General features: G+C 55.3%; 1 protein-coding gene and 1 long non-coding RNA gene across 7 annotated transcripts in view; one reads left to right on the top strand and one right to left on the bottom strand.

The window, feature by feature from the left end:
• Positions 1–817: 817 nt before the first annotated feature.
• LOC105497707 (uncharacterized) lies at positions 818–13,610 on the bottom strand. Its single transcript, XR_011617591.1, has 4 exons — positions 13,438–13,610; positions 10,435–10,602; positions 2,923–3,028; positions 818–1,281 (listed from the first exon to the last, which is right to left on the bottom strand). It is a non-coding gene; the product is annotated as an uncharacterized lncRNA (long non-coding RNA).
• A 970-nt stretch (positions 13,611–14,580) lies between these two features.
• Positions 14,581–27,374, top strand: part of LOC105497846 (adhesion G protein-coupled receptor L1) — a 63,663-nt gene continuing 50,869 nt past the window's right edge. For 3 of the 6 annotated variants that reach the window (XM_011769701.3, XM_011769510.3, XM_011769606.3), the window contains exon 1: positions 14,582–14,976. The gene's annotated coding sequence lies outside the window, so the exon portion shown is untranslated. Of the gene's footprint in view, positions 14,977–27,374 lie in introns of all 6 variants that reach the window. The other 3 variants (XM_011769426.3, XM_011769355.3, XM_011769786.3) reach the window with 2 other exon arrangements.

Raw genomic sequence — 27,374 nt, 5'->3', positions numbered from 1 at the left:
TTCGGATAAAATTCACCTAACATAACACTCGCCATTTTATTTTACATTATTTTTAGAAACGGAGTCTCTCTCTCTGTTTCCCCGGGCCGGAGTGCAGTGGTGCAGTCATAGCTCACTGCAACCTCAAACCCCTGCGCTCAGGCGATCCTCCCATCTCAGCCTCCCAAGTAGCTGGGATTACAGGCAGGCTTCACTTGCCCAACTAATTAAAAATTTTTTTTTTTGCCAGGCACTGTGACTCACGCCTGTAATTCCAGCACTTTGGGAGGCTGAGTTGGGTGGATCACCTGAGGTCAGGAGTTCAAGACCAGCCTGGCCAACATGGTGAAACTTCGTCTCTACTAAAAATACAAAAATCAGCCAGGTGTGGTGGCATGCACTTGTAATCCCAGCTGCTCGGGAGGCTGAGGCAGGAGAATCGCTTGAATCCGGGAGGCAGAGGTTGCAATGAGCCAAGATCGCACCACTGCACCCCAGCCTGGGCGACACAGCAAGACTCTGTCTCAAAAAAAAAAAAAAAAGAAAATTTTTTTTTTTTTTTTGCAGAGGTGTGGTCTTGCTATGTTGCCTAGGCTGGTCTTGAACTCCTGGGCTCAAGCAATCCTCCCGCCTCTGCTTCTCAAAGTGTTAGGATTACAGGCATGAGCCACTGTGCCCAGCCAAGATTAATTGTACATTTTTTTGTTTTTGTTTTTTGAGACAGAGTCTTGCTGCGATACCCAGGCTGGAGTGCAGTGGTGTGATATTTGCTCATTGCAACCTCTGCCTCCTGGGTTCAAGTGATTCTCTTGCCTCAGCCTCCTGAGTAGCTGGACTACAGGTGCGCGCCACCATGCCTGGCTAATTTTTGTATTTTTAGTAGAGATGGGGTTTCACCATATTGGCCAGGCTGGTCTTGAACTCCTGACCTCAAGTGATCCGCCCACCTTGGCCTCCCAAAGTTCTGAGATTACAGGCATGAGTCACTGCACCTGGCCCCAACTGTACATTTTAAAATGTACAATTCACTGGACTTTTGTATACTCAAAGAGTTGTGCAAGTATCACCTCTAATTACAGAACATTTCCATCACCCCCAAAAGAAGCCCTATCCCCACTAGCAGTCAATCTCCATTCCCCATCCCCCAACCCCTGGCAACCACCAATCTGTTTCTGTCTCTATGTGTTTACCTGTTCTGGGCATTTCATACAAAGGAAGTCATACCCTATGTGACCCGCTGTGTCCGGCTTCTTTCACTTTTCCAAATGTTTCCAAGGGTCATCCATGCTGTAGAGTTAATGCCTTTATTGTGAAACACATAAATTTTAGGGGCATAGGTCTGTGGATTTTTGAAATACCTTTCACCCTTATCACTGCCACCTAGTTCAAGATGAAGAACATTCCAGTCTCCCGGGAGGCTCCCTGGGCTACCTTCCAGGAAGTGGTCTGCCTCAAAACGTCACTAAGCCAGTGGCTTTTTTTTTTTTCTTTTTTTTTGAGACATAGTCTTGCTCTGTGACCCAGGCTGGAGTGCAGTGGTGCGATCTTTGTTCATTGCAACCTCTGCCTCCTGGGTTCAAGTGATTCTCCTGCCTCAGCCTCCCAAGCAGCTGGGACTATAAGCGCATGCCACCATAATCAGCCAATTTTTTTGTATTTTTAGTAGAGACAGGGTTTCACCATGTTGGCCAGGCTAGTCTTGAACTGCTGACCTCAAGTGATCCACCCGCCTCAGCCTCCCAAAGTGCTGGGATTACAGGCCTCCCAAAGTGCTGGGATTACAGGTGTGAGCCACCATGCCCAGCCCAGTGGCTCTCATCTGATGGTGATTATGCCCCTAACAACAGACATTTGTCACAACTGGGGGGGTGCTGCTGGTAAGTAATGGTTGGAGGCCAGGGATTCTGCTTAACATCCTACAGTGCACAGGACAGCCCCCATCACACAGAATCACTTAGTCACAAATGTCAATGAGGCCGAAGTTAGGAAACCCTGGGCTTCCCCAACTCTCTTCATAGGTTACTTCTGCCTGGCCTTGAACAACACAGGAATGGGATCACTCGGGGTATTCTCTTTGTATCTTGCTTCTCCTACTGAGCATTATGTCTCTGGGATTCATCCTTGCTGTGAATGCATTAGTAGTTTATTCTTTTTCATTGCTGTGTTATATTCCATTATAGGAATGTCCTCCCATTTGTTTTCCGCTTGCCAGTTGATGGTCAACTTAGGGGGTGTCCGGTGTCTGGCGATCATGAATGAAGCTGCTAGGCACATCCATGGATGTGTCTTTAGGTGAACCTAAGCTCCCGCTTTCACTGGGAATCAACCCAGGAATGGAATTGCTGGGTTGAAGCAATTTAACTTTAGTAGATCCCCATGGGATATTTAAAACTCAGGGAATTTTGCACAACAACCGTGATTTCTGGCTTCTCTTGAAGAAGCTATTCTGGCAACATTGAGCCTGAGTTCCCACGTGGGAGCGCACAGCTGGAGCTGAGTGGTAGCAAGCGGGTGCCCATGGAAAAGGGGGGTGCAACTTCAGCTACCCTGTTCTTTACCACTGCCTCGCACCTGCCCAATTTCTGCATTTTCATTCCCTGGTCAGCATTTGGCTTTTGTGTCCCCTGAAATGAGCTCATGTAAGGTTAGGAGTCACCTTCTACCTTCCCGTGGCCATCACCTCTACCTCTCTGGGACTCACCTATAACCCCTCACTCCTAGTCCCAACCCCCTTCCCAACCTTTCTCCATTCCACCACACCCACCTTGATCCCTTTAGACCTGGCAGGCATTTCTGGGTTGCCACAGACCCCACCACTCCCTATCGCCTGCCGGCTTTGTTCTTGGTAACACCCTCAGAGCCTCCATATGAGTGGTCCTCTCTGCCCAGATCACCACAAGGGGGACTGCTATTTAAAGCCAGCAGGTCCCTGCCTCAGTTTACCTGTCACTTCCCCCGGTCTGGACAGCCTTCTTTGTGCCGGGACTGGATCTGTCTCATTCATTGCTGTTTTCCCACCACTCAATTCATTACACAATGAATCCTGGCCCTGGGGCATGAAGGAGAGAGAGGGAGAGTCAGTGTCAGGTTGAATAAGCCACTTACGGGTCACACGTTCTGCAGAAGCTATCTGGTGAGCTTGCCAGGCACATCTCACTCCTCAGTGGGGAAGTCCCTCCCTGTTGCTGGTCCCAAGGATCAGGGTCTGAGAAATCCCTCCTCCTCCCCAGAACACACTGGCCAAGTCAAAGTCCAGCAAAGCTTAGGGCTTCTTCCCTGGGATCCTCACCCCACAGGCCAATCCCACCCCTTCAATCGTCCCGGTCTTTTCCATGCATGGTCCAAATTTCCTCCAGTGGAGCCACCAGGGCAAGGCCTTCCCCCTGCCAGACTTTCCCGGACTCCCCAGCTGCTCACCCATCTTCCCGCACCTCCCTCAACTCTCAACTCCTCTCTCTCTAGCACAGGGCTGTCTCCTCACTACCTCACAGCTCCCAACCTCCCCACGCATTTTCCCCTTCCTTTCAGCAGCCCCCACCTCAAACACGCTCAGCTGTCTCCCTTCACCCCAACTTTGCCCCCTCACAGCCCAACTCCCCCAGCTCTGCGCTCATCACCCCCCTCCCTTCCCCGGGCTGCCCCTCCTGGGCACTTGGGGAGAAGGGGCGGGGCCCCCTCACCTGGCGGCCGCAGAGCAGCGGGGAAGCGGCCCCTAGCGGCCGGGGAAGGAAGCGCAGCCAAGCCGGGCTCCCCTTCCAGCTAGTGCCTAACTAGGAATCCGCCTCCACTTAAACGCCCGCCTGCTGCTCAGGCTGGAACCCGACGGCTTCCGGGATTCTCGCTTTCCTGCACTCCCCCGCTTTCTCCTGATTGCCTACTATGTGCCAGGACAGGTCCTAGGCTCTGGGTAGACAGCAGTGAACAAGAAACAAACATCCCTGGCCTGGGGAGTTGGTATTCTAGTGAGGGAGACAAATGAATGAAAACGAAACTAGGTCAGGATATGCTGTGGGGACCAGGAGTTCGAGACCAGCCTGGACAACATAGTGAGACCCCCCCCATCTCTGGGGCTGGGGAGAGATAAAGGGGAGAGGGGATCAAGTGAGTGAGAAGGGTGGGGGTGTTTGCAGTTTTCTTTTTTTCTTTTTCTTTTTTGAGACAGAGTTTCACTCTTGTTACCTAGGCTGGAAAAAAATGGCCTGATCTCGGCTCACTGCAACCTCCGCCTCCCAGGTTCAAGCGATTCTCCTGCTTCAGCCTCCCGAGTAGCTGGGATTACAGGCATGCATCACCACACCTGGCTAATTTTTTGTATTTTTAGTAGAGACGGGGTTTCTCCATGTAGGTCAGGCTGGTCTCGAACTCCTGACCTCAGGTGATCCACCTACCTCAGCTTCCCAAAGTGCTGGAATTATAGGCGTGAGCCACCGCGCCAGGCCTCTTTTTTTTTGAGACGGGGCGTCGCTCTGTCGCCCAGGCTGGAGTGCAGTGGCCGGATCTCAGCTCACTGTAAGCTCTGCCTCCCGGGTTTACGCCATTCTCCTGCCTCAGCCTCCCGAGTAGCTGGGACTACAGGCGCCCGCCACCTCTCCCGGCTAGTTTTTTTGTATTTTTTAGTAGAGACGGGGTTTCACTGTGTTAGCCAGGATGGTCTCGATCTCCTGACCTCGTGATCCGCCTGTCTCGGCCTCCCACAGTGCTGGGATTACAGGCTTGAGCCACCGCGCCCGGCCTGCATTTTCAATGGAGTGATGAGGAAGTAATATGAGCAGAGTTCAAGGGGGGTGCAAAGTAAGGGGTCCTGTTGACTCTGCCCCTAAGACATGCCCCAAACCTACCGTTTTCCCCTAGCATCCTGTTCTGGGCCTCCATCACCTGCCTCTCACCTGGATGATAGTGGTGATCACCTTCCGAATCTCCTGGCTCCCTCTCAAATCGCCTATATAATTTATTTATTTATTTATTTATTTAGAGACCAGGTCTCACGATGCTGCCTAGGCTGGTCTCGAAATCCTGGGCTCAAGCGATCCTCCGGCCTTTACCTCCCAAAGTGCTGGGATTACAGGCATGAGTCACTGCGCCCAGCCGACCTGTATAATTAAAAAATAATAATAATAATAATAAATAATTTCTTTCTTTTTTTTTTTTTTTTGAGACGGAGTCTAGCTCTGTTGCCCAGGCTGGAGTGCAGTGGCCGGATCTCAGCTCACTGCAAGCCCCGCCTCCCGGGTTCACGCCATTCTCCTGCCTCAGCCTCCCGAGTAGCTGGGAGTACAGGCGCCCGCCACCTCGCCCGGCTAATTTTTTTTGTATTTTAGTAGAGACGGGGTTTCACCGTGTTAGCCAGGATGGTCTTGATCTCCTGAACTCGTGATCCGCCCGTCTCGGCCTCCCAAAGTGCTGGGATTACAGGCTTGAGCCACTGCGCCTGGCCAATAATTTCTTTTTAAGAGATAGGGGTCTCGCTCGGTCACCCAGGCTGGAGTGCAGTGTTGCAATCATAGCTCACTGCAGCCTCTAATTCCCAGGCTCAAGTGATCCTCCCAGTTCAGCCTCCCAGATAGCAACTTCCACTCCTGGGTTCAAGTGATTCTCCTGCCTCAGCCTCCTGAGTAGCTGGGACTACAGGCATGCGCCACCACTCCTGGCTTTTTTTGTATTTTTAGTAGAGATGGGGTTTCTCCATGTTGGCCAGGCTGATCTCAAACTCCTGGCCTCAAGTTATTCGCCAGCCTCTCCCTCCCAAAGTGCTGGGATTACAAGTCTAAGACACCATGCCCGGCCCCTAGCATTTTTTTTTTTTTTTTTTGAGACAGAGTCTCACTCTGTTGTCCAGGTTGGAGTGCAGTGGCACAATCTCAGCTCGCTGCAACCTCTGCCTCCTGGGTTCAAGAGATTCTCCTGCCTCAGGCTCCCGAGCAGCTGGGATTAAAGGCGCCTGCCACCATGCCTGGCTAATTTTTGTAGTTTTAGTGGAGACGGTGTTTCACCATCTTGGCCAGGCTGGTCTTGAACTCCTAACCTCGTGATCCACCTGCCTCGGCCTCCCAAAGTGCTGGGATTACAGGCATGAGCCACCATGCCCGCCGGCCAGCATTTTCAATTGAGGTAAAATTCCCACAGCAAGAAATTAACCACCAACCATTTTAAGGTGGACAATGTCATGTCATGTCATAGAACATTCATCATGTCTAGTTCCAAGACATTTTTCATCATCCCCTAAAGAAAACTCACACCCGTTAGCAGTCACTCCCCATTCCCTCCTTCCCCAGCCCCGGGCAACCACTCATCTGCTTTCTGTCTCTGTGGATTTACCTGTTCCGGACATTTCATATAAATTTCATATAAATAGAACATGTAATAGTACACTATGAGACCTTTTGTGCCTGGCTTCTTTTGAGCATGGTGTTTTCAAGTTTCATCCGTGTTGTAGTGTGTACCAGGACATCTTTCCTTTTAATGGTTGAATAATATTCCATTGTATGAGTATACATCTTATTTATCTGCTCATCTACTGATAAACACTTGGGTTGTTTTAACATTTTTACTATGGTGAGTAGTGCTGCTAGGAACATCCACGCACAAGTATCTGTTTAAGAGGCTGTTTTCAATTCTTTCGGTTATACCTAGGAGAGGAATTGCTGAATCATACAGCTTTTTTTTTTTTTTTTTTTTTTTTTTTTTGAGACAGGGTCTTGCTCTGTCGCCCAGGCTGGAGTGCAGTGGTGCAATCATAGCTCACTGCAGCCTCGACTTCCCAGGCTCAAGCGATCCTCTCACCTCAGCCCCTAACCCTGAGTAACTGGGACTATAGATACAAGCCACCCTGCCCAGGTAATGTTTGTATATTTTGTGGAAACCGTGTCTCACTATGTTGCCCAAGCTGGTCTTGAACTTCTGGACTGAAGCGAACCTCCCATCTTGGCCTCCCAAAGTGCTGTGATTACAGGCATGAGACACTGCACCCTGCCTCATATAGTAATTCTGTGTTATACTGATTGAGGGAGCACTCCTCAAATCTTTTATTTATTTATTTATTTTTAAATTAATTTAGTTTTTGAGATGGAGTCTCGGTCTGTTGCCCAGACTGGAGTGCAGTGGCCAGATATCAGCTCACTGCAAGCTCCGCCTCCCGGGTTCATGCCATTCTCCTGCCTCAGCCTCCCGAGTAGCTACAGGGGCCCGCCACCAGGCCCAGCTGATTTTTTGTATTTTTAGTAGAGATGGGGTTTCACTGTGTTAGCCAGGATGATCTCGATCTCCTGACCTCATGATCCACCAGCCTCGGCCTCCCAAAGTGCTGGGATTACAGGTGTGAGCCACCGTGCCCAGCCTATTTTATTTATTTTTATTTTAACATTTTGTTTTAGAGACAGGGTCTCGCTCTGTTGCCCAGGCCGGAGCTCAGTGGCTATTCACAGATGTGATTCCACTACTGATGAACGCAGGAGTTTTGACCTGCTCTGTTTCCAACCTGGGTCAGTTGACTCTTCCTTAGGCAACCTGGTGGTCCCCTGCTCTCGGGAGTCACCACATTGATGGTCATAGCACACCACTTCCCAGAAGTCCTAGGCTCAAGCCTGTGTGTGTGAATCCTCCTGCCTCAGCTAGGATACAGGATCACACCACCAAGCCCAACCCTATAATCTTTTAAACATGCAAATAAGATCATGCCACCCACTTCAGAAAGCCCTCTTGGGGTTCCTAGTATCACTGGGAATATAGTCTAGATCCTCTCCTGGCCTCCCACCATGCTAGCCTAGCCTTGGCGCCATTCAAATAGTCTTGCCTGGCCAGATGCAGTGGCTCACGCCTGTAATGCCAGCATTTTGGGAAACCTAGGCGGGAGGATTGCTTGAGCCTGGGAGTTTGAGAACAGCCTGGGCAACATAAGTGAAACCCTGTCTCTACAAAAATTAGCCAGGAGTGGTGTTGCATGCCTGCAGTCCCAGCTACTCAGGAGGCTGAGGCAGGAGAATTGCTTGAACCTAGGAAACGGAGGTTGCAGTGAGCTGAGATTGCATCACTATACTCCATTCTGGGCAACAGAGTGACAAAAAAGACCACAGTTGGAATTATTCCCCATCCCCACCGTATCCTCCCAGCCCAAATCTGGGACCTGGCTCAGATTTTTTTTTTTTGTGAGACAGAGTCTTGCTCTGTCGCCCAGGCTGGAGTGCAGTGGCTGGATCTCAGCTCACTGCAAACTCCGCCTCCTGGGTTTACACCATTCTCCTGCCTCCGCCTCCGGAGTAGCTGGGACTACAGGCGCCCGCCACCTCACCCGGCTAGTTTTTTGTATTTTTTAGTAGAGACGGGGTTTCACCGTGTTAGCCAGGATGGTCTCGATCTCCTGACCTCGTGATCCGCCCGTCTCGGCCTCCCAAAGTGCTGGGATTACAGGCTTGAGCCACTGCGCCCGGCCTTTGTTTTGTTTTGTTTTTTTAGACGGAGTCTTGCTCTATCTCCAGGCTGGATTGCAGTGGCACGATCTCGGCTCACCGCAACCTCCAACTCCCAGGTTCAAGCGATTCTCCTCCCTCAGCCTCCCGAGCAGCTGAGATTACAAGCATGTGCCACCATGCCTGGCTAATTTTGTATTTTTAGTACAGACAGGGTTTCTCCATGTTTGTCAGGCTGGTGTCGAACTCCCAACCTCAGGTGATCTGCCCACCTCGGCCTCCCAAAGTACTGGGATTACAGACGTGAGCCACTGTGCCCGGCCTGTAACTACATTTTTAAAACTACTTGGGCATGTTCTGGAGCCTTCCTTGCGCCTTCTGTAAGATAGAGAGAAAGTCCTTCACCCACAGAGTTACCGTAAAGTATAAATGAGACTATTTGTGCTCATTTGAGCCATTTCTCAGCCAGCCTGAACCTCTCCCCGGCACCAGCTTCATGCCTCCACTTGGACATATCAAACCAAAGGCTTGGATCTAACTTACAAAACTGCCCCCTCTCCATCCTCTCCATCCTTCCAGGGGCTCACTCAGGTCACAAATTTTGACTTGCCTCTTTCCCTCGTATCCCACTTCCAATCCATCTGCTCCACCTTCAGAATATACCCGCTGAGGATGGGCGCGGTGGCTCACGCCTGTAATCCCAGCACTTTGGGAGGCTGAGGTGGGCAGATCACCTGAGGATAGGAGTTCGAGACCAGCCTGACCAACATGGAGAAACCCAGTCTCTACTAAAAATACAAAATTAGCCGGGCGTGGTGGCACATGCCTGTAATCCCAGCTACTTGGGAGGCTGAGGCAGGAGAATTGCCTGAACCCGGGAGGTGGAGGTTGCGGTGAGCCGAGATCACACCATTGCACTCCTGCCTGGGCAACAAGAGCGAAACTCTGTCTCAAAAAAACAAAAAACAAAAAATAAAAAACAAAACCTGGCCGGGTGCAGTGGCTCATGCCACACTTTGGGAGGCTGAGGCAGGCAAATCATTTGAGGTCAGGAGTTCAAGACCAGCCTGACCCACATGGTGAAACCCTGTTTCTACTGAAAAAAAAAAAAAATAAATAAAAAATTAGCCTGGCATGGTGGCACATGCCTGTAATCCCAGCTACTTGGGAGGCTGAGGTAGGAGAATCAATTGAATCTAGGAGGCGGAGGTTGCAGTGAGTCAAGATCATGCTACTGCACTCCAGCCTGGATGACAGAGTGACACTCCATTTCAAAAAAAAAAAAGACCAGAGTTGTAATTATTCCCAGCTCCCAACCTATCTTCCTAGCCCAATTCTGGAAACTCTTTATCTTGCCCTCCATTTGGTCTGGCAGTGGGGGTGGAACTGAATGGAGCTCAGAAATCACCCAAGGTTGGCCAGCCGCCATGGCTCACACCTGTAATCCCAGCGCTTTGGGAGACTGAGGAAGGAGGATCATTTGAGCCCAGGAGTTTGAGACCAGTCTGGGCAACATAGCAAGCTATGGAAAAACAAAAAACAAAAAACAAAAAAACAAAAATTAGCTGGGTGTGATGGCTCGGGCGGGTTAGTCCCAGCTACTTGGAAGGCTGAGGTGGGAGGATTGCTTGAGCCCAGGCGTTCCAGGCTGCAGTGAGCTATGATTTCACCACTGCACTCCAACCTGGGCGACAGAAAGAGACTCCGTCTCTAAAAATAAATAAATAGGCCGGCACAATGGCTCACACCTGTAATCCTAACACTTTGGGAGGCCGAAGGGGGTGGACCACTTGAGGTCAGGAGTTCGAGACCAGCCTGGCCAACATGGTGAAACACTGTCCCTACTAAAAATACAAAAATTAGCCGGAAATCACTTGAACCCAGGAGAGGGAGGTTGCAGTGAGCAGAGATCGTGCCACTGCACTCCAGCCTGGGTAACAGAAGGAGACTTCTTCTTAAAATAAATAAATAAATACAAATAAAAGAAGTTGCCCAAGATGGGGGTACAGGGAGCCTCTGGAAAGGCCAGGGACACACAAAACTTCACCCACACCTCAAGGATAGGTCCATCCTCCGCTGCCTGGCACCTGCTGACTTTCCAGGGCTCATTCCACCACGCATTCTGTGCCCATCTTCTCCATGATGAAGGGAGCGCCCAGAGAAGGTTCCCTGCCTTGTTCCTTGTGCACTGGAGGCACATCCTCAATGCATCACACCGCACCTGACAGGAAAGGGCATATAAGGTGCGTGCTATGTGTTTGGGGCGTAAATGGAATGAAGACGTGCACCGAGCAATGAAATGAACAGCAGGGTTGTGCATCCTATACCGAGTGAGCTATAGGAAAACACGGGCTGGGGGCGCCTGGTGGGCAGTGACTGTCTGGCGTTGCCCTGACCTGTCCAGGAGCCTGAGGCAGGGCGCTGGGCCTGAGGTAAAGGGAAGCTGAGCACTGGGGCGAAGCAGAGCCTTCAGGATGGTGAGGCTGGGGGCCCAACCGAGGCGGTGGGCGCAAAACATGGAAGACACAGAGAGGGGGACAGACAAGGCACAGGCGAGCCCAACTGTGTCTGACGCTGGGATGCTGGAGATGCTAGGGGTACAAAATGTGGAGTCCCAGATACGCAGGAGAACACGGGGTGCCCTAGGCATAGGGCACCCTGGACGTGCGGGTTCTCTAGCACAAGGTGCATAGAAGGTGGGGCTTCCGGGTGCAGGGTTCACAGAACATGGGGTACTCGAGGCGCGTGGCACCGTGGGCGTGGAGGTCCCGTGGGACGGAATGCACAGAGCGTGGGATGCCTCAGGCGCGGGGCTCATGGGGATCCCAAGGCAAGGTGGGAGGCTGGAAGCGAGGAGCGCCCTGGGAGCAGGGTGTCCGAAGCGCGGGTACAGACCCGGGCAGCGCGGGGCACGCGGCGCGCAGGCGAGTCTGCGTGCGCGCGCGGACGCCTTGGTTCCCGGAGCCCAGTTGCTGGCGCGGCCTCCACTGCGGCTGCGCAGCCGAAGGTCTGAGGGGCGCCAGGGCTCTTTACGCGCCCCCCAGTCTCCTCGCACTCTTTGCCTGCTGAGCACGCCGCTCACAAGTCCAGGAGACATGGATCAGATGGAGGCTGGAGAACCGATCCCAGCGGAGACCAGGGGGGTTTAGAGGGTCTAGAAAGGGGTGAGGGGTGGGGGTGAGGGGGCTCCGGCTGGGGTTTCCCAAACTGAGCTGAGGGTGCCTTAAAGAATGTTGTTGCTTTTCTTCATGTAAGTAAAGGCCACTCTTTCTCGCAGCCTCTGGAGAATGCAAGTTAGAACCACATCCTAGGCTTGCTCTGTAGGGGGAAGTGGATGGGCTGCTCAGGGCTGGAGGGTGGGGTGGGGGCAGAAGGCCTGGAGCGAGAGAACAAGGAGGTGACCAGCTTTTTCTGAGCGTCAAGTTCTGTTCCCTTTTCGGTACTGCTGGGTTTATAGAAAGCTGGCTGCCTGGAGTGTCCAGCATCTCAAGGCCTTTATGGGTCTTACTTGGTGCTGTCAGTATCTCAAAGTGGGAAATTGAGGCATAGAGAGATGGGATGCCCTCCTCCATACCCAGTGGATCTGCAGTCAACCACAGATGGATGGGATCCTTTTTGCACTCACCAACTCCTACTTTATACCCCTTTGGTCCCCCAGGTCCAGGTGTCCAGCTTGGTCACCCAGATTCAAGGCTGGACTGCTCTGCAGCCATGAAATCCTGGGCATGAAGGAGGAATGAAAGTAACCCATCCCTCCACTCTGAAGTTCTCTGGGGCCAGATTTGCCTAGGTTCTGGCTTTTAAGAATCCCTTCCCAGTACTGAAAAGACAGCTGTCCATAGAAGGCGGTGGAGGGTGACAGGCTGCCACAGCAGTGGCATGTGGTCACCCGGCCAGCCTGGAAGTCTGGTGTCCCTGCCCTTCCTCCAGTTTAGCCACAGGGACATGCTTCTAGGAAGGAGTTCTTAGAGCCCAAGTTCATTCCCGTGCAGATATTCAACTCAGGCTTTCTTAGATACTCATTTTTTCCCATCCAGATAACGCTTCAAGTTTTGTGGATTTACCACTCCTACTCAGGAATCCTTTTCTCGTTCCTCATTCACTCTGCAAAGTGCCTGGTGAGCAATGCACTCTCTTCCCTGGACTGGCGGTTTCCCCCATCCCCATCCTCAGCCAGTCCCCCTCCTCTAAAACTCAGATCAGGATTTGTCTGCCCTGCTGCTAAGATGCAGGCCAGCTTTGAACTTTGAGCTGTCTGCCTTAACATTTAGGCCTCACTTGAATGGATTCCTTTCCCTGAGGATCCAAGCCCGGGTTTTGCTCCTCCCCAGCCATCAGTCTTCCCGTTGCACCCATCTTTCATAAAATGGAGCCAGCAGCCCCGCTTCAGGGACACCCCCTCCCCCCTGTTCCCTCCACTCCAGGAGTCTGTACCCCACTTCCATTTCCCTCCAGCCCCCACCCTGCATAAAGTTGCCGAAGTGTCTATTTTTGGCTTGGGGCCCGGTTTTATAGCCCCGGCTATAGGTCTTGGCAGTCGTAACTTTGGCTCTCCGGAGAGCAAAGCCGGGTCCAACAGCCTTCCCCACCCCAGAGAGGGGGTCCCTGGGCTCCCTCTGCAGCCTCAATCCGAAACCTGCTCCTCGCCTCACTTGGTCTGATGCCTGGGAACCCAAGCCTGCTTCTTGCCCTACTTCTCTAAGTCCACCAGCTGCAATGGAGTTGTTAGGTGGTGAAAATCCATGCCGGGTTTTTACTCTTTCAGAGAACATAAAATTCAATTTTTCTCCCGCACCCCCTCCCCAAAAGCAAGACTTTGAGGCGTTTATAGATACAAACCTCCCCCTAACGCTTCCCTCCGCCCCTCCTGCCCGGTCAGCTCCAAGCCCCTGCCTCGGTGGCCCAGGATCTTCTGCTGAGGGTCTCATCCCGTCCCGCGCGCTCCAGTCCTGGCTTTGCGTGCCTCCCTCGCGTTTTATTGTAGGTCTGGTCTCCCAGGGTACCGGCCTCATCGCATTCCCTTCGCAGCGCCCCTGGATCCAGAAACCGCTTTTACCTGTCCGCTCCGGTGCAGCCAGCGCGCCGAATCCCTTCGTACCCGAGTCCAGCCCTCCTTTTGCCCCTCCCCCTTACACGTTGCTGCCAGGAAGATGAGGGCAACCCAAGTCGCCTCAGACACTAAGCATCCCCCTTCCAGAACACCCTTCCCATGCGAACCCAGGTCCCGGGAATTCCGGGCCGGGTCTTGCTTGTTTCCACTGCGTTAGGCCTGACGCATTACTCCGTCTCCCGAGAAAGAATCCGGCCCGAAATTTGCGTGCCCCGGGTGCATTTGGCCGTGTCGCATCTACCCCCCAACCACCCACCCCAACACCCGTTCCTCACATCTTTAGCTAATCCAGCTCGGGTTTTGCACAACCCTTCCAGATCTCCCCATTTGCGCCCTCCTTCCCGGGCTCGGCGCCTTTCCTTTTACTTCGCTGGAAAATCCTCTCCGGGTCTTCCTTACGTCTGTCTCCCTTCCCCCACTCCCCGCTCCAACGCGGGGCTCCAGCACGTCGCCTTCCTACTCCCTGCTTTTCCAGAGAGAAGGCGAGAGGAGTCGAAGGGAAGGAAAGTCCAGCCCGGGTTTTCGGGCCGGCTCCTGGGGTGCTCAGGCGGGTTGCGGCGGCCAGTCCCGGGCGGCGACTCCGGGCCGGGTTTTTTGCGCGCCCGCCGCCCCCCTCCCGGAGCGGGTGCGCCGGGGAGCGGGGCGAGCAGGCGGCTTGTCATTGCTGGTGCCCGGCGCCGGCTCGGTCCGCGCGTCCTGCGGTGCCCACGGGCCCGGCCCGGCGCCCCCCCTCCGGCCGCACCGGGGGCGCGACGCCGCGGCACCCGCCTCCAGCCGCGCCGCCCCCCTCCGCCAGCTCCGCGCCGCCCACCCCCAACCCGAGCCCCCCGCGGCCACTGCGGGGAGCCCGAGCCGTCGGCGCGGGAGCTGTCGGCGCTGCGGCGCCCCCGCCCCGCCGTCTGCCGAGGAGGTCCCGGCTGATGGGGCCGCGCGGGCCCCGGAGCGGCGCCGCCGGGCGGCGGGGGCCTGCAGGGGCGCCCCGGCTGCCCCGTTAACCCCTCGGCCACCGCCGCCGTCGGAGGGGGCTGGGAAGTCGCCTGGGCGCACACGTGCCGCCTCCGTCGGGGCCGCGGAGCTGCGGGGGAGATGCGGGCCGCTGCCGGCGCCGCCTCGGGGCGCTCCGCCTCGCCCCAGCCCCCAGTGCTCTGACGCCGCCCCCGCCCCACCGCCTCGCTCCCCGGGAGGGGCGCAGACCCGATCGCCCCCAGTCCCGAGCCTCCGCCGCCGCGAGGGGGCCGCCTTTGGTTCCGTGTAATCCGCCTCTTTTTTTTTATTTTCTTTTTCTTTTTTTTTTTTTTAAATTTTTGGTCGGTGGCGACGGTGCTGGGCTAGGGGAAGGAAGGGACACGGAGGCCGCCCTCGCCCCGCCACCTCCTATCCGCTTCCCCTCAGCCCCGGCTCCGGGAGATGTGCCGGGCGGGGGGCCCGGGTTCGCGGAGCCGCAGGAGAGACACGCTGGGCCGACCCCAGAGCGGCGCTGGACAGGTGAGTGTCTGCGGGCCCAGGGCGAGGGGCGACGCCGCACCTGGGCCAGGTGTGCGGGGCGCGCGGAAGAGGGGAGGCGGGAAGGATGGGAGCCGGGGCCTGTCCTGGCCGCGAGGGGGGAGGGGACGCTGGAGCCGCGCGGGGCACTGCACCTGAGCGGGAGGGGCGTGGGGGGCAGCCCGCAGCTCACCCCCACTGGCTAGGGGCCCGGGAGGGGCGGCCCCCACGGAGCGCCCGGGGCGCGGGGGTGCGGACGGGCGGCCGCAGGGTGCCTGGCGGGGGGAGGGGACCGCGAGTGTGCCCGCGCGTGGTTGCGTGTGCCCGCGCGCGCGCCAGCCTTTGTGGGGAAGCGGCGCGGCGGTGCCTGCGTGTCCCCGGTGCGTGTGCGCGCGGGTGCTTGGCGCTCTGTTTGTGTAGGTGTCTGGGTGTGAGCGGAGGGGGTGCGTGTGCGCGCCGCGCGCCGGTCCCGGGCCTCGGAGGAGCCGTGGCTGGCACCACAAGATGCTGGGCGAGGGGGTTGTTTTTCTCTGGGAGGCAGTGGCGCGGGGGATGGGGAGGGGTCTGTCAGGGTGTCGAGCTGGCCGCAGTCCGGGGGGCGCCGCTGTCAGGAGGAGGGGGTGCAGCCGGGCAGCACCTTCTCTCCGTGGTGCCGGGTTAAAGCACGGGAGGCCGGCAGGTTTGATCCACCGGGATTATTCGTGCTTTGAGGACAACTCCCCACCCCCACCCCAGGTGCGCATTTGATTGAGCTACCAAGGTTCGGTTGTCATCCTCCCATATGACGGTCCTGGGACCCGAGTCCAGGCCTGAAGTGGTGGGGTGGGGGGGGGTGCTGTGTTTGCTCCAGCCGTGTCCAGAAAGTACCCTCCCAGGTATCTCTCCAGTGCACCCCTGGCCCCCATCTGATGACAGCCGCTGGCTACACACACCCCTGTCGCTACACTTGGAGTCCGGGTCCTCACACTGCCCCATCCCTGGCCAGCATCTCTCTGTACCTGCCTGGACCCTTTCCTCCTGTTGCAACCCCCATCCACCTCCACCCATGGCAGCTGCGTGGGTGTCTCTATCCCAGTTCCAGGCAGGGCCCCCCTTTCTGCCTGGCTTCCACCGGACTCAGAGCTGGGGTCTGTCTTCCCACATCCAACAGCCCAACATGTGTGCCTGGGGGCAGGAGGGGGAGGGGTTCAAAATGGCTGCCAAGATGGCTGGCTCGCTCGCGCTCTCTCTCTCTCTCTCTCTCTCTCTCTCTCTCTCTCTCTCTCTCTCTGTCTTTATATCTCTCTCTCTCCCCCTCTCTCTGCTTGCCCGGCTCCCTTAGCCTGGTATGGAGTCACCGCTTAGAGGAGGTTGGACCTAGTGGGGCACACCTGAGGGTGAATGTCTATTCCGGACCGTTGACCTCCGTGCTGTTTGGGGACAGGCTATTGGTTTCTGCTTCTCTCTCCAACACCCCAAGGGCTGGCATGAGTCTAACCTGACCCCAGACCGCACTCCTTCACCCTGGCTCACAGCCTGAAAGCTCCCTGCCCTCCACCTGTTCTCCAGGGCCTGGACCCCTGAATTGATCACCCCCGCGGAGGGTCCACACCCCTCATTCTCTTCTCCAATCTGCCCCACGGCCTGGGGGGCAGGGGACTCTGCGTGGGCCCCTGTCAGGCCCCAGCTTTGGGGGCCAGGTGACTTCTCCTTCCTCCCTGCTCCCCTCCCACTAATGCCAAATTTATTACTTAAAAGTAGGATGAAAACAGGGAGAATAAGAGAAGGATTCCAACGTTCATTATCATATCGAGAAAATTATCCGTGATTTTCCTAACTAGCAATTTGCCTGCCATGCCGTTCAGAACTGACTTGCCCATTAATTACAGAGATGAAAAATCATCTGGAATTCGGAAAAGGGAACTAATTCCATGGCTGGCAGCGATCGCACCCGTGTACGGAGCCACATACTCGTGCAACATACGTGTGCACTCACATGCGGGTGCCGGCCCTCCTGCTGGTCTTGCCACCATCTTCCTCCCTAGCTTGGTGACCTCCCACATGGCCTCGCTCAGTCCACCCTGTGTGTGTAGCACCTGCCCTGGGACGCCCCTCCAGGCGCTCGCTCTCTCTCCAAGGGGCACCCGTCTCAATCCCCACTTCTGGGGGGCTTGCGTACCCGGTGATCACCCATGCTGATGCCTGCTCTTGGGGGTGTAGCTGGCGTGCAGGGTTGGGGAGGATGGGGAGCTGGGGACCAGCACACCTGGGCTGTGGAGCCTACAGGGAGGGAGGGGAAGGCAGGGACTTGAAGCCCAGCTTCTATTCCCAGCCTGCCCAGGGGAGCCCTTTCTCCTGGGGGACCTAGGAGGACCCTGTGGACACATTGGGGAGGAGCCTACAGGCGCCTCAGCTGCTCGGGAGTGTGTTTGCATCCAGCGGTTTGGGCTCCTGGCCGGTGGCGTCTCCACCTGCGTGCGAGGCTGCGTGATGCGTGTGTCTCGGGGCATCTGCGTCCTCCCTACCCTGCCAGGCTGGTGGCAGAACGTGTGTTGCTTCAGCCCCAGTGCAGGCATCTCAGTGGGGAGGGTGGCAGCGGGTACCCCTCAAGAGGAACCAGAGCAGTGGGAGCAGTGCCATCCCCGCCAGAGCATCGTCTTTGCCCTCCACCCCCTCCTGCCTCCCCGGCGAGACGTGTGGCCAAGGACACACAAGGCTCTGGTTTCTGTGTGGGTTCCTCTCACGGATCTGATTTCCAGATGCCAGACGCTTCCCCTCCTCCAGCTCCTCCATGGGGAGGCAGGGGGAGGGACTCCTGAGGCGGGGGTTCCCTGGGTCTGAAACCCTGACCCTAGTGACCCTGGGGGTGCCGTGGCAAGACAGACAGCTCCTCCCAAGCTGGGTTTGGGGCAGAGTGGTTGCTATTGGGCACCCTGGTGGAAGGGAAGAGACGGGTCCTAGAGTGAGGCGGGAGGCCAAGTAGAAACATGGAGGGGGTCCCGGTGTCCCCAGAATCCAGATGTCTGTCTGTCTGCACCTGTGCGTAGGTGTCGTCTACCTGTGTGGCCTGGATGGTGATCTAGCCAAGGGCGCATGTGGCCACGTGTCTTATCAGGCTCATCCGGTGTTCATAAGGGTCCCTCGTGTGCTGGTGTTTGTGTTTTGCAGAGGGGGTGGTCATGCTGGGGGACTCAGGGCTGCAAGAAGGAGCAGCTGTCTGTGTGCACACATGGGACTGTCTGCATCTTGTGTGCACCTGCAGTTGTGTGCTCAGGACTCCTTTGAGCAAGGCTAGGTGCACCTCGTCATGCAGTCTGCACACACTTGTCAAGTGCTTTCCCTACCCAGCGCCATATGGGTGGCGCCATGGAGGGTGGTGGCCACGTCCTGTCCTCGTGGAGCTCACGTTCTTGCAACACATATGGGGTTTCTGTCAAATCTCTCCTATAGGCTGGGCATGGTAGCTCATACCTGTAATCCCAGCACTTTGGGAGACTGAGGCGGGTGAATCACCTGAGGTCAGGAGTTCGAGACCAGCCTGGCCAACATGGTGAAACCCTATCTCTACTACAAGTACAAAAATTTAGCCAGATGTGGTTGTGCGCATCTGTAATCCCAGCTACCAGGGAGGCTGAGGCGGAAGGATCGCTTGAATCCAGGAGGCGGAGGTTGCAGCGAGCCGAGATTGCGCCACTGCACTCCAGCGTGGGTGACAGAGCGAGACTCAGTCTCAAAAAAAAAAAAACAAAAAAACCCAAAAAACCTCAAAACAATAAAGCAAAACTCTCCTGTCATGCGAGTTGGGGAGAAGGCATGTGTCTCCTTTTCGAGGGCAGCCCCAAATTCTGACTGCAGTAGCCCACACAGGCTTGGACCGTCCTGGGGTCTGGCCCTTCACGGTCTTTCTGGGCCACCTCCTCCCTCCTCGTTGCTCCTCCAATGTGCCAAGCGTGATCCTACCCCAGGGCCTTTGCACTGGCTGTTCTGCCACCTAGGACCCTCCCCTAGATATTTGCGAGGCTTTTTCTCCCCCACCCTCTTGAAATATCACCTCCCCAGGAACGTTTACTGCCAGGCACCTTCTGCAAAGTCGCAGCTTCCCACCCCTCTCCTGACGTGCAGTACAGCGGATGGCTTTTCACGTAGTCTGTAATTTCCTGATGTTCTGTGCTTGTTTGTTTACTGTCTTGTGTCTGTGAGGAGGACCCAAGTGTGCGAGGATGTTGTGATTTGCTTTGCTTTGGGAATCCCAGATGTCAGCAGTCATCGCTGGCCCACAGTGTGTGTTCAGGAAGTCTTACCTGGCCCGGGTGTGGTGGCTCACACCTGTAATCTCAGCACTTGGGAAGCCGAGGTGGGTGGGTTGCTTGAGGCCAAGAATTTGAGATCAGCCTGGGCAACACAGCAAGACTCGTCTCCAAAAAATTTTTTTTTAATAGCTGGGCGTCGTGAATATGCTCCTGTAGTCTCAGCTGCTCAGGAGGCTGAGGTGGGAGGATCGCTTGAGCCCAGAAGTTTGAGGCTGCAGGGAGCTATGATTGCACAAGTGCACTCCAGCCTGGGTGATGGAGCAGGATCCTGACTCTAAAAAAAAAAAAAAAAAAAAAAAACAACCCTGCCTTCCCTGCCTCCTGTTCCAAAATTGGGGGGAAGATAGAAATTCAATGAATAGATGCCGAGGCCAAAAATAGCCTTGGCTGCACCCCCCCCCCAAAAAAAAACTCAGAATAGCCAGTGCCCCTCCCTCAGAGGCTAAAAATACCCTGCAGGTCACAAATGATCAGGCCAGGAAGCCAGGTAGATTCTCCTTCCGGTCCCTTAAGGAGGTGAGGGGCCTGGGGCTGGCTTTCCCAGACAGGATTTCCCAGACGATTTCCATTACTCCTGACTTTGGCACCACGTCATTCTCTGTGGGAGGCTGTCCTCTGTACTATAGGATGCTCGGAGGCCACCCTAGCCTCTGCCCGATAGATGTCAGTGACACCCCCACCCCCACAGTTGTAACACCTCGGAAAGTCTGCAGACATTGCTAAACATACTAGGATCCGGGGCAGAATTGTCCTGGGTTGGCAGTGATGGCTGTAGAGTAGAGGTTGCTAGCGGGGCAAGATGGTTCACGCCTGTAATCCCAGCACTTTCGAAGGCTGAGGCAGGAGGATCGCTTCAGTCCTGGAGTTCGGGACCAGCCTGGGCGACAAAGCGAGACACCCCCCCACCCTGTCTTTACAGAATAAAAGATGAAAAAATTAGGCCAGGCGCAGTGGCTCACGCCAGTAATCCCAGCCTTTTGGGAGGCTGAGGCAGGTGGATCACAAGGTCAGGAGTTCGAGACCAGCCTGACCAACATGGTGAAACCCCGTGTCTACTAAAAATAAAAAAATTAGTCGAGTGTGGTAGCGCGTGCCTCTAATCCTAGCTACTCAGGAGGCTGAGGCAGGAGAATCGCTTGAACCCGGGAGGTGGAGGTTGCCATGAGCCAAGATTATGCCACTGCACTCCAGCCTGGGCGATAGAGAGAGACTCTGTCTCAAAAAAGAAATTTTTTTTTTTTTTTTTTTTTTTTTGAGACGGAGTCTCGCTCTGTCACCCAGGCTGGAGTGCTGTGGCCGGATCTCAGCTCACTGCAAGCTCCGCCTCCCGGGTTCCCGCCATTCTCCTGCCTCAGCCTCCCGAGTAGCCGGGACTACAGGCGCCCGCCACCTCGCCCGGCTAGTTTTTTTTTGTATTTTTTAGTAGAGACGGGGTTTCACCGTGTTAGCCAGGATGGTCTCGATCTCCTGACCTCGTGATCCGCCCGTCTCGGCCTCCCAAAGTGCTGGGATTACAGGCTTGAGCCACCGCGCCCGGCAAAAAAGAAATTTTTTAAATTAGTTGGGCATGGTGCCACACGCCTGTCGTCCCAGCTACTTGGGAGGCTGAGGCAGGAGGATCACTTGAGCTTGGGAGGTAGAGGCTGCAGTGAGCCGTAATCGCACCACTGCATTCCAGCCTGGGCTATAGAGCAAGACCCTGTCTCAAAAAAAATGTGTACGTAAATAAAGTAGAGTAGAGGTTGGCTGGGTGACTTTTCTGTAGAAAGCCAGATGGTAAATACTGAGAGCTTTGCGGGCCCCAGACGGGTTCTGTGGCCTGTTCTCTTTTCTCTTCTTCAGTCCTTTAAAAACGTAAACACCATTCTTAGCTTACCAGGTGTACAAAGGCAGGCGGGGGCCTGACCATGGTTGGCCGACCCTGCCCCAGAGCGCTCCCCAGTGGCTTCTGGGAGTGAAGGCTGGGCAGAGGGGCGGCCCCATTCGGGGAGCAGTTGTGTGCTTAAAGTACAAGGAGTCCCGCACAGTCTGTTTCCGGCACCTCCCTGCTCTCACCTCCTCCCACTCTCCCCACCAGCTCACAACCCGCTTCCTCGAGGCAGCTGCTACCGTTATTCAAACATACAGGCACGGTCCAGCCCCAGGGCCTTTGCACGGACTGTGACTCTGCCTCGGACTCTCTTCTAACTTTCCTGAACTGAACACCTGCGTGCTCCTCCCTCAAATTCACAGGGCTTTGCTAAAATGTCATCTTCTCCAGGGGAGATGACCTTTCCTGATCATCCTATTTAAGATGGCAACAGCCAGGCAAGCGGCTCATGCCTGTAATCCCAGCACTTTGGAAGGCTGAGGTAGGTGGATCACCTGAGGTCAGGAGTTCGAGACTAGCCTGACCAATATGGTGAAGCCGTGTCTCTACTAAAAATACAAAAATAAGCTGAGTGTGGTCGTGGGTGCCTGTAGTCCCAGCTAATCAGGAGGCTGAGTCAGGAGAATCGCTTGAACCTGGGAGGCGGAGGTTGCAGTTAGCCAAGATCACACCGTTGCACTCCAGCCTGGGCGACAGAGCAAGACTCTGTCTCAAATAAATAAATACATAAAATAAAATAAAATTGCAACAGCCGGGCACAGTGGCTTATGCCTGTAATCCCAGCACTTTGGGAGGATGAAGTGGGAGGATCGCTTGAGTTCGAGACCAGCCTGGGAAACATAACGAGGCCCCCATTTCTTTTTTTTTTTTTTTTTTTTGAGATGGAGTCTGGCTCTGTCGCCCAGGCTGGGGTGCAGTGACCGGATCTTGGCTCACTGCAAGCTCCGCCTCCCGGGTTCACGCCATTCTCCTGCCTCAGCCTCCCAAGTAGCTGGGACTACAGGCGCCCGCCACCTCGCCCGCCTAGCTTTTTGTACATTTTAGTAGAGATGGGGTTTCACCGTATTAACCAGGATGGTCTCGATCTCCTGACCTCGTGATCCACCTGTCTCGGCCTCCCAAAGTGCTGAGATTACAGGCTTGAGCCACCGCGCCCGGCCACGAGGCCCCCATTTCTACAAAAAAATTAAAAATTAGCCAGGCACGGTGGCACACGCCCTGTGATCCCAGCTACTTGGGAGGCCGAGGCAGGAGGATCCCTTGAGCTCAAAGGCTGTGGTGAGCTATGATCGCGCCACTGCACTCCACCCTGGGCAATAGAGCGAGACCCTGTCTTTAAAAATATGATTAAAAAAAAAAAAAACCACTCCCAAACCCACACACACTCGTAGCCACTTCTGCTGGCTTTATCTTCTTTTACAATACTGGTACGCTGTAGAATCGACTTTTTTGTACCCAGCCCCTCAGTGTCTGGCACATAGAAGATGCTCCAAAAAAGATGTGTGGAATTGCCGAAAATTATTTCTAACCCCCACAGCCACCCTGGGAGGCTCTCGTTCCCCAGCTCCCCCGTGGAGAGACAGAATTGAGAGGAGTGACGTGGGTGTCCTGTCGTGCCGACATGACAGCGCACAGCTGGGATTTGAACCTGCAACTTGAGGGCGCTATGCCCGGGGCCTCTTCTCTCCTGCCCTGCCAGGCACCATGCCCCCGTCTCCTGGTCTCTGCAGTCCCCACCCTGCCCCTTAACAGCTAGCGTCTGATGCAGCAGGGGGATCCCGCCTCTGTGCCCTCTGCTCGGGCCCTAGCTTCTTTTTGTTTGTTTGTTTGTTTTTTTCTTGAGACCGAGTCTTGCTCTGTCGCCCAGGCTGGAGTACAGTGGCATGATATCCTCTCACTGCAAGCTCCACCTCCTGGGTTCACACCATTCTCCTGCCTCAGCCTCCCGAGTAGCTGGGACTACAGAAGCCCACCACCATGCCCGGCTAATTTTTTGTGTTTTTTAGTAGAGATGGGGTTTCACCGTGTTAGCCAGGATGGTCTCGATCTCCTGACCTCATGATCCGCCCATCTCGGCCTCCCAAAGTGCTGGGATTACAGGCGTGAGCCACCGCACCTGGCCTTGGGCCCTGGTTTCTAGAACTCTTTCCAGCTCTGCTCTGCTGAGCTAAGAGTGCAAAGCTTGGGGCTGGACAGTGAACACTTTGGAGTAGAAACAGACCACAGGCTACTGTGATGCGGACCTGCCATGATGGTGAGCGCAGCAGAGGTGCAAATCAGGGAAGGCTTCCCGGAGGAGGGGGCTTTCCAGCTGCAACCTGGAGGGGGAGGATGGGTATGGTGGAGGGGAAGGAGCATCTGTGAGAGACGGGCTGCCCTGAGGTCAGAGAGAAGGTGGTGGCTCAAAGAGGAGGAAGGAGAAATGTTTCACAACTGCACATGGAGAGAGGCTGGAGGCTGCTCGCTGGCCTTGTGACCGTGAGTCTGTGTTTGGTTTGTCCATGGGGCTGCCAGGGCCTGTGACCGGGGTGGGGATAGGGAGAAGGGAGTTGGGTCAGGATCCAGATGGCAGGGTGAGAATGTTTAGCATGAGCTCCCTCTAGCTGCTACATGGGATAGAGCCACAGTTGGCAGGAACGGAGGACAGGAGGCCAGACGGGAGGCCAAGAGGCAACCAGCTCTGGTGGAAGCTTCAGGTTTCTGGCTTAGACAGCCCTGTAGACAAAAGGCAAGGGAGAGGTGGGGTAGGGAGTACCCTCCACTCCTCTCAACTTCCCCACACACAGTCTGATCTCCACCTCTGTGGCCAGAAGATGCCTGTGAACACCGGAGCCACATCCCATCCCTCCTTTGTTCAGGATTCCCAACACCTCTCTAGAAAGCCAAAGTCCTCCCTAAGGTCCACAAGGCCCTGCATGGCCTCTGTGACCCCAGCCACCCTCACCTGCTTCCACTCTTCCCCTTGTTTACAGAGCCCCAGCCGCATCTCAGCACGTTCCTTCCCCAGGACCTTTGCACGTGCTGTTCCCTCTGCCCAGAATGCTCTTTTCACCTCCTCAAGACCTGTGCTGAAATGTCACTTTTTACGGGAGGCATTTCCTGGCCACTCTGTCTACAGTTGCACCTACACATATACCCACTCTCAGGCACACCTTCTTCCATTGCACTTGTGACCAGTTGGGAACTCGGTAAACATCTGCTGAATGGGTGACCTGCTTTTTGGGTTTCTTTTTTTTTTTTTTTTTTTTTTTTGAGACAGTGTCTTGCTCTGTTGCCCAGGCTGCAGTGCAGTGGCACAATCTCGGATCACTGCAAGCTCCACCTCCCGGGTTCACGCCATTCTCCTGCCTCAGCCTCCCGAGTAGCTGGGACTACAGGCACCCGCCACCACGCCCGGCTAATTTTTTTGTATTTTTAGTAGAGATGGGGTTTCACCGTATTAGCCAGGATGGTCTCGATCTCCTGACCTCGTGATCCGCCCACCTCGGCCTCCCGAAGTGCTGGGATTACCGCGCCCAGCCTTCATTCATTAAACAAATGAACAAGCATCCACTCCTTGCCCAGGGCTGGGCACGCAACAAGAGCCAGCCCAACCCACAGTGGTACTTTCCCCTCAGAGTCCCTCGATGGTGGGGAAGACAGACATTTAACAGCTGAGCCCAAGTCCCGTTAAGGGAGCAAAACACGGAGGCCCTGTGTGCTGGGAGAGTGGATACCAACGCTGTCCTCCAGGCAGAGTCCTTTGGAGGGAGAGCAGAATAAGGAACTGTGTTTGCGAGAGAGAGACAGGTGCTGAGTAGAGGTGATGGGAAGGTGGCAGGACAGCAGGGCCTGAGATGCCCTGAGATGCCCGGAGATGCCCTGAGATGTTAGAGCATCACAGGCAGTGGGGAACCATGGAGGGTTGTAGGCAGGGAGGGGTGTCACTGGATTTTCATTTTGCAAAGATCATTCTGGCTTCAGGGTAGAGATTAGATGGGACGGGGTGGCAGATAGATGGGGAGACGAGGGAGAAGGTGTCTGGGGGAGGGGCAGGGAATTTTTTGAACGACCCCTACCCCTTTGCAGTCCAGTGCTGCTTGGTGGCCAGGGTGACCTTTATTTTATTTTATTTAGAGACGGAGTCTTGTTTTGTCACCCAGGCTGGAGTGCAGTGGCATAATCGTAGTCACTGCAGCCTTGACTTTTTGGGCTTGAATGACCCTGCCGCTTCAGCCCCCCCAGTAGCTAGGACCACAGACGTGTGCCACCATGCCTGGCTAATTTTTAAATTGTTGTAGAGACAGGATCTCACTGTGTTGCCCAGGCTGGTCTCGAACTCCTGGCCACAAGCAATTCTGCATTGGTCTCCCAAATTGCTAGGATTACAGGCATGAGCCACCGCGCCCAGCTCCAGGGTGACCTTCGAAAGGTTCTTCATTGAACAATTGTATGTCAGCTTCTTGCTTGTGCCATGCGCTGTGCTGAGCGTAGTACGCAAACCACACCCTGCAGAGCCAGCATCTAGTGGCGGAGAGTTCATAAGCAAATAAAATGCATGGCGTGTTGGTGATGGGGATCATGGAGAAATCAAGCCAGGACAACGTGTAGGAGTGCGGGGGCCAGCAGTACTTTGCCGAGCTAGTGATGTGTGAGGAAAGACGAAAAGGAAGATGCAGGAGGAGCTGTGAGGGGATCTGGGGAAGAGAGAAACAGCCCGTGCAGAGGCCCTGAGACAGAGCAGTGCCTGGTGTTTCACATTGTACAGGGCCTGTTTGTTTTTTTGTTTTTGAGATGGGTTGTTGTTCCGTTGCCCAGGCTAGAGTGCAGTGGCATAATCTCAGCTCACTGCAACCTCCACCTCCCGGGCTCAAGAGATTCTCCCACCTAAGCCTCCCAAGGAGCTGGGACCACAGGCGTGCGCCACCACGCCCAGCTAACTTTTTGTATTTTTGGTAGAGACAGGGTTTCACGATGTTGCCCAAGCTGGTCTGGAATTTCTGAGCTCAAGCAATCAGCCCGCCTCAGCCTCCCAAAGTGCTGGGATTACAGGTGTGCGCCGCCATACCTGGCCCCGTGCAGAGCCTTTGTATGATGGACTTTGGCTTTTGGTCGAGTGAGGTGGGAGCCACGGAGAGTTCTGAGCAGAGGAGGGAAGTGGCTGACTTAGAATCTCACAAGCGCCCCCTGGTGGCCATGGGGGAAACATACTGTAGACAGTTTCATTTTGCAAAGATCTTTCTGGCCTGGGGGTAGAGGTAGGGACAGGGGTGGCAGACAGATGGGGAGATGAAGTGTAGACAGCGAGGCAGGGAAGTGGGGTCCAGCTGGGAGATGATGGGGCTGAACCAGAGAGAAGCTGAGGAGTGGTGAGAGGTGAGTGGACCCTGAAGGAGTAGCCACAGGACCTGACGGGCCTGGATGTGATATGAGGGGAGAGGGATCCAGGATGACTGTCTGGTTCCTGAGCACCTGGAGGGACTGGGCTGCCATCTGCTGAGCTGGAGGATGGGGCGGGGGCTGAAGATGCTGCAAGAACCTTGCCCTGCCTGAGGACCATGTACCCAGGCCCTCTCTGGGCACGTGCTCTGTCTCTGTGAGGTAGGCCTGTTAGTCCCTAAGTAGCAATGGGGAAATAGGTTCAGAGAGGCCAAGTGCTTGCTCTGAAGCTACACAGCAGATTGAAATCCAGGAGCTTCCTTAGGGACCTGCCGGATGCCTGAGGGCTTCCTGGAGGAGGCGGGCTCATGGGCAGCTGGGTTTGGGGAATGGGCAGGAGGCAGGACATGCAGCCAGAGGGCTGTGTGTGGAGGGGCCGGCTGCTGCCAGGAAGGGAGGAGACCATGAGGGGGGCCCAGATCCCAGATCCCCACCTTGGTTCCCCACCCCCCCAACCCAAGGCACTCAGACTCCCACCCACTCTAGTGCGCAGAGGGTTGCCATGGCAACTGCAGGCTAGGGCAGGCTAGAGGCGCCCCCTCTCCTCCAGCAGCCGCTTCTCCTCCTGTCGCTCTCCCCATCCCCATCCCAGGGCACCCGAGGACAGAGTCTGGGCCTCAGTGGCCCACCCTGCCGCACCGACCCTTGACTTGAGACAGACGTAGGGCTTAGACGCGAACATACAGGCAGGTGTGCAGCCCCCTGTGTCCCATGGGCGAAATAGGGTCACCTATGGCTGGGTGCAATGGATTCCTGGGTGCACCTGCAGTCCCAGCACTTTGGGAGGCTGAAGCAGGAGGATCGCTTGAGCCCAGAAATTCAAG

This window comes from Macaca nemestrina, chromosome 20 (assembly GCF_043159975.1).
Source record: "Macaca nemestrina isolate mMacNem1 chromosome 20, mMacNem.hap1, whole genome shotgun sequence".
Classification (NCBI taxonomy): Eukaryota; Metazoa; Chordata; class Mammalia; order Primates; family Cercopithecidae; genus Macaca; species Macaca nemestrina.
This window is presented reverse-complemented; position numbering and strand designations above follow the sequence as displayed.